The sequence below is a fragment of the Ictalurus punctatus genome, chromosome 20 (genome assembly GCF_001660625.3).
Source record: "Ictalurus punctatus breed USDA103 chromosome 20, Coco_2.0, whole genome shotgun sequence".
NCBI lineage: Eukaryota > Metazoa > Chordata > Actinopteri > Siluriformes > Ictaluridae > Ictalurus > Ictalurus punctatus.
In genome coordinates, this window is record NC_030435.2 from 14,714,018 (window position 1) to 14,727,841 (window position 13,824).

Sequence of the window (13,824 nt, forward strand, 5' to 3'; positions counted from 1 at the left end):
TGTGTAATTTTCAAGAGGTTCAAAATCCTTGAAAACTATTTGGGGATGTTCTATGGGGTAAAATTTTTTGGCCTGGCAAAAGGGATACAAGCTTGGAAAGTCGACATATCATATTTTTTCACTAATGTCGGCTTTGTGATACAATTTGTAGGCGTTAGTACGACCACCAAATAAAGCGTTGCGCGGTTTATGGATATTGGGGACCAACACTGAATACCTATTTCGAGAGTCTTTCATCACACACACAACATCCCAGACAACATAGCGAGATTGCCGGGCTCTCCATGGATTGTTGTCGGGTCCAGAAGGCGGAGCAGATAGAGGAGGGAGAGGAAGCAGAAGCAGGGATGCAGGTCGGGTGTTATGTTAAGGCTAAGAAAACAACCACACAAGCCACCTTTACTGAGCCTGTTTCTCTCCAATGCCAGATCCCTAGTGCATAAAATGGACGATTTGGAATTACAACTAGCTGGAAATTGCTACATTCGTGATTGTTGTGTTTTGATTACTACTGAAACCTGGCTTTATCCGAGGATACCCGATGCTAGCATGCAGCTAGCAGGTCGTACTTTGCTCTGCTCGCACAGGACTGAGGACTCCGGTAAGAGCGGGAGGGGGGGGGGGGGGGGGGGGGGGACTCTGTATGTATGTGCATGAGAACTGGTGTAATAATGGAACAATGATAGATAAACATTGTTCCCCTGACCTCGAGTACATGTCAGTAAGATGCCGGCCCTTTTTTCTACCAAGAGAGCTAACAGTGGTGATTAACACGGCTGTGTATATTCCACCCGACGCCAATGTGACCACGGCGCTCTCTCTCCTGTTGAACACCATAAACAAACAGCAGCGGGCGTACCCCAACGGTGTTCACATAATTGCAGGAGATTTTAATAAGGTGAACTTGAAGACTGTACTCCCGAAATTTTATCAACATGTTAAGTGTTTTACTAGAGGAGCGAACACTCTGGATCATGTTTACTCCAACCTTAAGCATGTGTATAGAGCCATACCTCTCCCCCACCTCGGCCAATCAGACCATCTCTCCCTCCTGCTCTCCCCTGCCTGCACCCCCCTCAGACGCAGTGTCATGACCACTATAAAGACTGTTACCACCTGGCCTGATGATGCATTCTCCAAACTACAGGACTGCTTCAAACAGACAGACTGGGATTTATTTGAACATCAGGAGCTAGAAACATTAACAGGAACGGTACTGGACTATATCAAGTTCTGTATCGGAAATGTGACTGTGGACAAAAACATTCGGGTTTTCCCAAACCAGAAACCTTGGATGACCAAACAGGTCTGCACACTCCTCAGAGCCCGCGACGCTGCCTTCAGGTCTGGTAATAGAGCTCTGTATAGAGTCGCTCGTGCCAACCTGAAAGGTGATATTAAGGAACTAAGGCGGACCATAAGAGGAGCATAGAGACCCACCTGTCCAGTAAAAATAAACGGGAGGTGTGGCAGGGCATACAAGACATCATAAACTACAGACGACAACAGGAGACCCGAGTGCGATGCTGGCAGAAGAGCTAAATTGTTTCTTTGCTCGCTTTGAAACATCACAACAACAGCACTCATCTGCTCCAGCCTTACCTCCACCCTCATCTGGCTCCCGCACCAGTCCAGCATGCCTCCATCCCCTCCTGGTTCCTGCACCACTCTACTTACTGTGAGGGAACACGATGTTAGACAGATGTTTCTGGCAGTGAACCTCAGGAAGGCTGCTGGCCCAGACGGAATACCTGGTAAGGTGCTCAGATCATGTGCCCACCAGCTTGCCCACATCTTTACCAGAATCTTCAATCTCTCCCTGGCCCAAGCAGTCATCCCACCCTGCCTAAAATCAGCCACAATCATTCTAGTGCCAAAGAAGTCTCCCACCACTAGCCTAAATGATTATCGTCCTGTGGCCCTCACTCCAGTTATCATGAAGTGCTTTGAGAGATTGGTTCTTCAGCACATCAAGGACTACCTCCCCCCAGACTTCGATCCTTATCAGTTTGCATATCGCGCAAACAGATCCACAGAGGATGCTATCACTGTAGCTCTCCACTCCATGTTGAGACATCTAGAGCAGCAACAGAGCTACGTCCGGATGCTTTTTGTGGATTACAGTTCGGCTTTTAATACAATCATTCCGGATATTCTCATGACCAAATTGGTCACTCTTGGCCTCCCCCCCTCACATGTGCCTGGATAAAGGACTTTCTCACTAAACGGTCTCAGACAGTGAGACTCTGACCCCACCTCTCCTCCACTCGCACGTTGAGCACCGGTTCTCCACAGGGCTGTGTGCTGAGCCCCCTCCTGTACTGTCTCTCCATGTACGACTGTAGTCCAGTCCACAATAATAATCTTATAGTCAAGTTTACTGACGACAACACAGTGGTCGGACTCATCTCAAAGGGAGATGAGGTAGCCTACAGGGAGGAGGTCCTGAACTTGGCAGCCTGGTGTTCAGAGAACAATCTGGCTCTAAACACAAAGAAAACCAAGGAGATCATTGTAGACTTCAGGAAGAACAACACTGAGCTAGCCCCCCTTTTCATGAATGGTGAGTGTGTGGAGAGGGTCCACACCTTCCGGTTTCTTGGCGTCCTTATCTCTGCTGACATCTCCTGGACAGACAACATCACAGCAGTTATTAAGAAGGCTCAAAAGCGGCTACACTTCCTGAGGGTTCTCAGGAAGTACAATCTGGACCCCAATCTGCTGCTGATCTTCTACCGCTCGTCCGTCGAGAGCCTGCTGACATACTGTATCACGGTGTGGTACGGTAGCTGCACCGCGACAGACAGGGAGAGGCTTCAGAGAATAATAAGAGCAGCACAGAAGATCATTGGCTGCCCTCTCCCCTCCCTGATGGATATTTACACCTCCCGTTGCCTCAGCAGAGGAAAAACCATCATTAAGGACAGCTCTCACCCTGGCTCTGATCTGTTTAATCTGTTGCCCTCAGGGAGACGTTACAGGTGCATCAGAACAAGGACTAGAATAGATTTAAGAATAGTTTTTTCCCAAAAGCTATAACCATTTTAAACACATATATGTACTGATTTCACAGTATAGGTAAATAGTGTCTCAGAACTGTGCATTTTATAGTACCCCCCCCCCCCCCCCCCCCCCCCCCCCCCCGGAACTATTTATTTATTTATTTATTTATTTATTATTTACTTATTTCGTGTTGTTATATTTATTTATTTTATTTTATTTTATTCTATCTTGTTTATTTTATGTACATGTTGGCATGGAACAAAAAGGAGTGGCTCTTAATTTCATTGTACATGTGTATAGTGACAATAAAAGGCATTCATTCATTCATTCAGTCTTTCGGGATGTGTGTAAGTGGTCATAAAGGCCATTACATCGACATCGGTCTGTTTAGCGTTATTCCAATCACACTCCCACATTACCTCAACATCCAGACCATACGCTTTTTCTAATATTTCGACTTTGTCATCAAATTGTCTTCTGAGCAAGCCGTAGGGCATTTTTGATAATGGATGTAAATGGTTGGGATTATAACAGCACTCATGCCCATGAAACATACAACCGTTGAATTTGAGAGCTTTTTTGACACCATCCTTTTCATAATAACCATCAAGATGGTATTTCCCAATTACAATTACCATCCCCAATTGCAGTACCGCAAACAAACGTGACATTGCCTCGTTTTGACAGCGTATTTATGACAATCAGGTGCATTACAAACATCGCAAATGTATTTACACCTATGGTCTCTACGGTTAGTAAATCCTTGATGACAGTAGTCGCACATGTACGGTGTACCTATGAACGCTTTTAGGTTCTTAATCATGAAATAATGTTCGTTGTGCAGATACATGAACACGGTCTTGTTATGAGGCACGTCGTTGGAAGTATACCATTCCAACATACCAGTACACGTTCTATGAAACACCACTATTTTAATGTGTAACAACCGTTCAAACCATGTGATGTCATTAAACCCTTTCTTTTGCTGCACTGAATACCCCGCAGTGTTCTGCAGAGCCTCGGCTATTGGTTCTAGATCAGTACACGACGTTTGTGGATGTAGAAAATGGGCCAGACAGACTGCAAAACACAGATTGTTAGATATATTGTTGGTACAGAACAGATTCATTCGGTTTCTGGCAATCACTTCGTTATGGGCTAGATCACGTATCTTTCGATAAGCACCACCGTGTTTACCACGAGCTATAGACACATTTAGATCCAGACTGTCATCAGCCCGCACATTAGAATTGCTTTGCATAATGTTCTCAATCTGGTTTGTGAACACGCACACATCGTAATTGTTGTCAGGTGACAAGACAGCATTAACATCAGAGGGTAGACCAGGGCCTCTCAATGTTATGTTGATCAAACCCCCATTCTGGAAAACGACACTATTTCATCCATAATATCATAGAGAAATATACTGTACGCAGCCAGGCCTGGGGCGGTTATCACACGCATATTTATACAACGCCGTATCTCCAAACTTTTAAATCTGAGTCTCGGTACCACTGTATAACCCCCAATATCACCACACTCTCTTACAATAGAATAAATAGCCGATGCGGATCACCCAAAATTTGGCTCCGAAGGATTAAACCTATGATATGATTCGCTGTCTGATCCCATTCCCACCTGTTGTGAATTTGAAGCATGGTCTAATGACGAAGTTGGAATTGATTCTGCTTGATTGTCTGCCATTGATCTCACCATGTTTAATAATTCCAACAATGTATCAGTGGTAGACTCAGATCTATTCAGATCCTCCATTGTCCGAATTAAATACTGTAATGTTTCTGTGTTACCGCGCTGTTCAAAGGAACACAAACCATCGTCGTTGCATTTTCTAGATTTAATTACAGCTCCCTGATTACAAACTGTTTCCTCCAACGCGCTGACATTTTTAAAAAGATTGTAAAATTTAAACAAATCTAGTAAAAATACCACATATAATAAACAGAGTCGAATCAGCAATTAATACAAGCAACACACAGATGTATGAAAATGTATTGTACAACTCACCCGATCTTTTTTTTAAGCGTGTGTACAACCTGCTTTAACAACTCCGTCATCAGGTTTTGGTCCTGACCAATGCTGCGTTTCTCCCCAGCATGGAGTCTCTGTGTAGCTATAATATGTTTCTGCGAGATGGTGTGTCGTTATAAAGTATCCATCACATATTGATTATAAACACTCTGCTTCTTCTCAATGCCTCTAGACGCTCCTCAACGACAGCAAAACACTTTTCAAGGTCTGCAATACGCCCCTCGACTCTCTTGAACCTGGTTTCCAGCAGTTCAAATAAGGCTCTGTTGTCTATAACAGCCGGTGATTCGCAACTGTAACCTATTGGTTTGAAGATAGAGACTTAGAGTAGTTGTCTCCCGCAGTCAGACATTTCACTGGCAAGCGTTTCTCCATGAGCTGGGGAAATTGCACAAGCGTCCCATGATTCTAAGAACTCGTGAAGCCATCTCAAAACGGAGTTTATATCGTGCGGTTCAGTGGCCGCCCGTCCATTCACAACTGACTCTGAAAAAGTGAACATGAGTTAGGAAATCAGTATGAATTAGGAAGATAAAACACTTTTTTTTAGACATGCTACATACCGTCTGCCGACCCGGGGGAACGTCTTGACCATTTGTATTCAGGCGTTGTAGGTATCACTAAGCCTATGTCTCTCAAACAATCGGCCATAGGAGCATGGATCTGAGCGATTTTATTCCTTCTAGGCTTTGTTGCTATACATCGATCGCTAGCACCCACAACATGATTTTTGAACTCTGGAGCGTCGAGCTTGTTTACAAGATTTGACAATCCTTGAGCAGGAAACAAACAAACATACAAAAACATAAGAAACAGCATAAGACCGCATTTAAACATAACCGTCAAATAACTAAGTATTACAACACTTACTGAGCACGGGGTTATCTGACCTGACCCGGCTGAGTTCGATCATTTATGTAAAATAAAAGCATAATCGTTCAACACATACACAACACATCATACATAGGCACGAATACGTATAAATAATAAAACATGTAGGTACTAGACAAGGTACATGTAGGTAATACACATAATGTCAGCATCACATGCAGCGTTAGAGACCTGTTTAACCATTACAACAGCCCCATGATTCTTTATAAATAAATAAACATTCTTAATAATGCATAATAATAATAAAACAACACTTACTGTTACGATAGCCAGCCATCTCCTCTTTGAAGTATTCCTCAAAATAAAACAAAACTTGCCTGCAGAACAGTCTGCTAGAGTCATAAATTTATGCGATCTACAGAAACTGTCTGCTGGTGAAACACATGTGTGGATGGGCAGAGTGTAGAGAGGGAGAGAGAGAGAGAGAGAGAGAGAGAGAGAGAGAGAGAGAGAGAGAGAGAGAGAGAGAGATTAATTGTTTTTAACATCATTACTGCTCTATCCAGCGATTGGAAGACATCTTACAAAAACTTGTCTTCTAGTTTAAACCAAAACGGGCGATTCTTTTGGCCAACACTTTAAACATTTTACCTCCTAAACGTTAACTGTTAACTCCTAAGGGTTATGTTTCGAAGTCATGTAATACAGATTCTTTTAAACAGCTCTTTTAATAATTTTTACCTCCTAAAGGGTTATGTTTGGAAGACATGTAATACGCGCAATTCTTTTAAGCAGATTCTTTTTTAAAAACGTTTTACCTTCTAAATTTTTATTCAAAGTCAAACCGGTCTCCCAAAAAACATAATCAATTTGTTTTCATTTATTTCACAAACAAATATTCTGCTCATATATGTATACATTCAAACATCATGCATTTTCAGATGTATTTCACCCAAACTATCCTTAAGCTTCAAATAAAACAATACCACAAAAAGTAATTTCAGAAACAAACATTCTCTTACACCACAAAAAAGGCATACATTGTGTGTGATTAATACTGGGAGGAACCGGTTTTCACTACAGTCTCATTAACATAAACACATTTAATGTGGATTCCCTCCCCCCCACACACACCCAGATCCAGACACACAGGTGCCAGAATGACCCCCTGATACAGTCTATAGGTTACCCCCACCCTAGTCATAAATTAGGTTACCTACAGAAATGTCGGCCAGGGAATCACAAAGGGTCATAAATCAGCACACACTACTTTGATTGACAGTTTGACAGAAAGTGTATGACATAACTACTACCTTGTTAATGAAAAGCCCCTTTATAGACCATAAATTTACCAACTCAGCTGATATTAATTTCCACAGATAGGAGGTATAATTACTTATGGACTTCAGCTGGTTCCTTGCCTTGGAGAACTGCTTTGTCTTAGCATGTTCTATAGTTTTTTCCTGTGTCATTCCACTTAATTACACATAACTTTATTTATGGACTTTAATGTTGTGAATTCTTTATATTTCTGGATTTCCTGAGTTAATACTGATGTCTGGTGAAAATTTCATGTGAATAGCCTCATTGGAAATGCATTTATTAAAAACAAATGTTGACGCTTTCAATATTTATTTCCCTCACTGTAATAATAATAATAATAATAATAATAATAATAATAATAATATTAATAATAATAATAATAATAGAGAGATAGATGGATGGATGCCTATCAGGCACCAGAACCAGCAATAGTCCAGTAGTGGTGGACCTGAGAGTTTGAGAAGGGGTGTATGGCTGTAGTATCTAGTTTCTATTTTTTTACCCCAAAATTATAAAGTAGAGGGAATTACAGCAATCGGTGGTAATGATTCCATTGGGCTTTGATATAACCACAACAGTAATACATATCACATTCCAGCTGGCTTTCAATTTACAGTGACCAAGAATATATGAATTGTTTGGAAGTACAGTTTTTTTTGCAACTTCCAAAGGCAACATTGTAAAAAGTAATTATTTAAATGTATAAGGCAGCTTTGACATTTGATTAGTTGTATTGTTTAGTCCTTCATCTACAGTGATCACTTTAGCTTGGTCAGGGTCTCTCAGATACCATCCTAAGATGCTCATTCTAAGCAATGGTACAAGCTAAAAAAAAAAAAGCTAAAAAAAAAAAAAAGAATACAAGTAGCTGTTAATGTGGCTGACAATTTGTGGAATATGTAAAAAAAAAATGACTACAAACCTAGTAATTTGGCTACCAATTAGTATACACTATGACAAGCAACTGCTAATGTGGCTGAATCGCTTTGTTTTTCTGCTCTAGTAGTTTCCATTTTTTGTTAGCTGAGTAAGAAAATATGGATGAGACAAGGGTCAAATGAACATTGGACAGCTGTCTTATTCTGTTCCTAAAGCTGTTGAAACAGTAAGACTAATGTTTCACTATACAATTTCTTGTGACCTGACACTTCTCTCTGTGTTTAGACAAGCAGGATTAGACAACCTTAGGCTCACCACCTCTGGCTGTCTCAAAAGTACACAGAGTTGGGTATTTATGTGTGTACCCAAGTATTTCATAATCTTGCAGTAAAGAGTCTTGTCTTCACAGTCTCAAATCAAAGAGGATTTGCTTTTCTCTCTGCCTGGAACTTTAAAAACTTTACAAATATCAGTGCTGTCAGCCTTTTGCCTCAGGAAGCTAAAAAGACAGCAAAGTAATATGGAGGTTCGGGAAATGCTTTGCAGGAGATTACATCGCTTGATCTCATTGATTTGCAGGAGATTACATATTTTGCTTGCTTTTTGAAGCAATTTGGAGATTGCTTGATCTCACTGCCTCATTAAACTGGCATTAGCAGTCAGGTTATCATATATGTGAAACCGGCCTACGCAGGTCAGAGATTAGAACTGCTTATTTAATGGGAAATACTGAGTTCCAATGTGTTCACTTCTGAAATAAATAAAAATTGTCTCAAGTAACTAATTTATGTCAGCCTCATCAAACACAAGGTTTATAGGATTTCTAATAAATTAGATTTCATGTAAAAGTAAGAACAACTATACAACCACTAACCCACCTAAACTCCTGAACATTTGTGTTGGCTTGTACAAATTACTTGGTATTTGCACTCATGACTTTACAGTAAGTGGTCAGTGGTCATCTGTTCCTTGCCAGTTATAGTGACTTTATTGACTTAATAACATTGTCAAATAGTTTAAAATTGTTTTAACTTAATATCTCATTATTTCAACTTAATGACAATATTTTGACAATTAATCTTGTTATTTTGACTTACACTAACATAACTGCCACCCTGTCCAGGGTGTACCCCGTCTTGTGCCCGATGCTCCCTAGGAGATTTCCCCGTGACCCTGAAGGAAGGATAAGAGGTATAGAAGATGGATGGATGGATGGATGGATGGACTACCATTATTGCATAAGGGTCATATCATTTTTTTTTTTTCAACGTGATTTTCGCTTCCACTTATGTACAAGGAATTTCATGTGAATTTGTTTTAGATAAGTCTGTCTCCAAGCAAATCAAATGTTACTTGGTCAGCCATCAGACTCCAGTCATGCTAGGAAAAGGTCTCAAGCCTTTCTCATGCAAGATTTTTACCAGTTCTAGAGAGTGACAGTGAAATTATTTTTGAACCCCACCCTTACCATAACTCTAATTACTAAAATATGAGTTGGTTTGTGAAACTATTTTGAATATGATGAATATTCAACATGATCCCAAATGTTCAGATTCCCGATGACCAAGGAAATTGGGTAGACCTCCAACACCTTTGTATTTGAGTGGCAAATGGAGATGAGCTTGGGTAATATAATTTGATAGACTGTAAACCATTTATAACACATTTCTAACCATTTCTTCATAAAATCAATTTCCCTATTAGATATGATAAACCACACTGACAGACAACCTTTAAACTGCCAGTATTCATTTCCTCCATTGTAACATCCCACAGCTATGCTCCCACAATGATATCCTTCCTTTTCCAACACCCTATGATCATTCAGTTAATTGTTTTGTGCTGCAGGTTATCCTAGTTTGCTCCCTATATGTAATTTTCACAATCAAGCAAGTATGTTTTAAATAATTCCTGTTGTTTCATGGTGTGTGTTTATACTGACATAAATGAGTTATTAACAGCGTCCTCAGAAGATGGTCGTTAGTCCCAAAAGCCTTTTGTTTAATTGACCTTTATAGCACAACAAGTAAGCTGGAGCTCCAAAAAACATTGATGGTGGAAGAGTACAAGGTGGCTAATGCATGTCATGTCATGACGCTATGTGACAACCCAGCTAACACAGTTACATAGTGAAGACGTGACATGACCGGACCAAATTTGTCGCAACGACGTACCAATTAACGTTCCAGCAATGTCACTTTGTGATTCCTGTATTTGTCATGGCGAGGTTATAGTTGTACGTTGTTTGAACGTGGCAAGCAGGGTGGATGGGAACCAAGAACTCCACAGGTACTGAGAATGTCGCTATAGTTGTTTGTTATGTAGACCAGAACTGCACAGTGCAAGAGAGGCTGTTTTCTATGTTGACCACAAACAAGTGTGATGCCCTGTCACTCGTTAACTTGGTGCTTGAAGATCTGTCAAAAATTGGTCTTGACACAAACAACATACTAAGTCTGTGTTATGACAGGGCCAGCGTCATGTCTGGAAAGGAAGGAGGCATGCAGAAACTTATTCAAAATAAATTAAACAGAGACGTGCCTTACATTCATTATTTTAACCACCAATTACATTTAGTGGTCATGCATGCTATCTCAGAGAGCAGTTGGGGATTTTTTTGACATGTGCAAATTTGTGAATGACCTGAGTAGCAAAATTCAAAGAATTTTCAATGAGGAAATATTGCTGTGGAGGTTCCACTCATCGAAGAGAAGACTATACCTCTATTGAATAAAAGTAGGGTGATATATTTTCCCATGCTTTTGAGGGCTAAATAATTGGTGAAAACTTCTAAATTGGTGTATCCAAGACATAACCTATATTTGTGTTGGTGGCTACTCCAGCCATTAAAATACATTTTAATACATTTGTATGTATAAAATGCATTTTGCTTTTTATTTTATATAGTAATATTTTCATATTAAGATTAGGCTACTAATGTCAGAATTTTAAAAAATAATAAAATTCTTCGGTAGCCAATTTTTTAAATTAGAAAGTCTATGGCAGCCACATTTATCATGCCCAGTGACCACAGCCTATGAAAAAGCAAAATAAATCTGCTCTCTAAAAATGTATTGGCTTGTATCATGTGATGCAAATCAGTTGTGGGATCAAGGGGATCCTGGTGTTTTATGTGTGTGCCTTTGTTTGTGCATGTGTAGGGCAGGCCGGTGTTGCGAGTACTGCCTGATGGACCCGACCAATTTCAAATGCATTGTCCATGAGATACGGGTTGTATATTTTTGTCACTGTACTTCCAGTAGCATGATTCAACACGGTAGCATAGACCGACAGACTAGCCTATAAATTTGTGCTACAGTAGGATGTTTCGATAAACAAAAACGCATATTCTGGGCTGCATTTATTTTTTTAGTTGGGAATACTTTGCGTTACGTCATCGCCCCCTTTCGGTATTGCAAACACCTGCTGCTGCTGGTGCCTCGCCTGCTCACAAGTATCTCATTCATGAGCAAATTAACAAAACATGGCATTCAACACCTTGAGTGACACTGAACCTTACATGGGCAAAATTAATGAATAAAGATATATTTATAGCACTTACCTTTTCCTCAGAGTCCGTCTATCATTGAAAATTACTGGCAAAATTAGGTTCATGTGCACTACTCCAAAAATGTGATTCTGCAAGCTGCTAACGAAGATATAATATTATGAATAATTACCCTTTACTAAGCAAAATGTTTGGTAATTGTTGTAAATTGCCATTTTGCTGGCATACACACATATACATATATATATATATATATATATATATATATATATATATATATATATATATATATATATATATACACACACATATACATATATACACAGTATCTAACAAAAGTGAGTACATACCTAAGTGAAAATGTCCAAATGTATATAACATACAGCTACAGATACAGTATATATGGGGGAAATCCCCAAGGTTCAATTTTAGCCCCTGTTTTATTTTCGATTTTTATAAGAAACATTGGTAAGGATATGCCTACAGCTAAAGGACATCTTTTTGGTGATGATACTGCAATTTACACAGTTGCCTCTTCTCTGAGTCGGGCTATTGATGAGCTCCAGATTGCTTTTCAAAAGCTGCAAGCTTCATTATATGCCATTATTATATTAGCCATTGACAATATTAGCCATTTTCCCTCCCCGGTGTCATGTGACTTGTTAGTGTTACAAGGTCTCAGGTGTGAATGGGGAGCAGGTGTGTTAAATTTGGTGTCATCGCTCTCACACCCCCTCATACTGGTCATTGGAAGTTCAACATGGCACCTCATGGCAAAGAACTCTCTGAGGATTTGAAAAAAAGAATTGTTGCTTAACATAAAGGTGGCCTAGGCTATAAGAAGATTGCCAAGACTCTGACACTGAGCTGCAGCACTGTGGCCAAGACTATACAGCAGTTTAACAAGAGGTTCCACTCAGAACAGGCCTTGCCATGGTCGACCAGAGAAGTTGAGTGCACATGCTCAGCGTCATATCCAGAGGTTGTCTTTGGGAAATAGACATATGAGTGCTGCCAGCATTGCTGCAGAGGTTGAAGGGGTGGGGGGGGTCAGCCTGTCAGTGCTCAGACCATATGCCGCACACTGCATCAAATTGGTCTGCATGGCTGTCGTCCCAGAAGGAAGACTCTTCTAAAGATGATGCACAAGAAAGCCCGCAAACAGTTTGCTGAAGACAAGTAGACTAAGGACATGGATTACTGGAACCATGTCCTGTGGTCTGATGAGACCAAGATAAACTTATTTGGTTCAGATGGTGTCAAGCGTGTGTGGCGGGAACCAGGTGAGGAGTACAAAGACAAGTGTGTCTTGCCTACAGTCAAGCATGGTGGTGGGAGTGTCATGGTCTGGGGCTGCATGAGTGCTGCCGGCACTGGGGAGCTACAGTTCATTAAGAGAACCATGAATGCCCACCAGCTCCGTGATGTCATCATGGAGGAGTGGAAGAGGACTCCAGTGGCAACCTGTGAAGCTCTGGTTAACTCCATGCCCAAGAGGGTTAAGGCAGTGCTGGAAAATAATGGTGGCCACACAAAATATTGACACTTTGGGCCCAATTTGGACATTTTCACTTAGTGGTGTACTCACTTTTGTTGCCAGCAGTTTAGACATTAATGGATGTGTGTTGAGTTATTTTGAGGGGACAGCAAATTTACACTGTTACACAAGCTGTACACTCACTACTTTACATTGTAGCAAAGTGTCATTTCTTCAGTGTTGTCACATGAAAAGATATAATCAAATATTCACAAAAATGTGAGGGGTGTACTCACTTTTGTGAGATACTGTATAATTATATATATATATATATATATATATATATATATATATATATAGTGAGGAATTAGCCCGGGGAAGGGCGGCGTACAGACCCACAGAAGGCAGAAGAACGTTCACAAACGGTGGTTTATTGGTGCAAGGGTGAAGTGAGTGGGTTGTGAGGGGATGAGTGCGGGGCTTGTGGAGGCGTGACTGCCGGTGTAGCCTACTCGTGGCGGAGGTGGGATTCCCGAGACGGGGGTGAGGGTTTTCCCGGGCCGGCGTCCTCCGTAGGTGGGACTCTCACCACCCGGCGATCTCGTCCACGCTTGCACCTTTTGTGGAGAGAGAGAGAGAGAGATTAGCGTGGGGCGTGAGGTTACCGTCGTGCTCAGTAATTGCGAGTCGCTATGTCGCTGGAATCCACGCACGGAGTCCGTCTTGTCGCTACGGTATTCTCTCCTCTCGTACG

The 13,824-nt window shown here is 40.9% G+C and overlaps 1 long non-coding RNA gene across 1 annotated transcript; it reads right to left on the reverse strand.

Moving 5' to 3' along the window:
• Positions 1-3,924: 3,924 nt before the first annotated feature.
• LOC108280265 (uncharacterized) lies at positions 3,925-8,058 on the reverse strand. The gene is made up of 3 exons (XR_001815740.3): positions 5,923-8,058; positions 5,616-5,825; positions 3,925-5,538 (listed from the first exon to the last, which is right to left on the reverse strand). It is a non-coding gene; the product is annotated as an uncharacterized LOC108280265 (long non-coding RNA).
• Between the last annotated feature and the right edge of the window lie 5,766 nt (positions 8,059-13,824).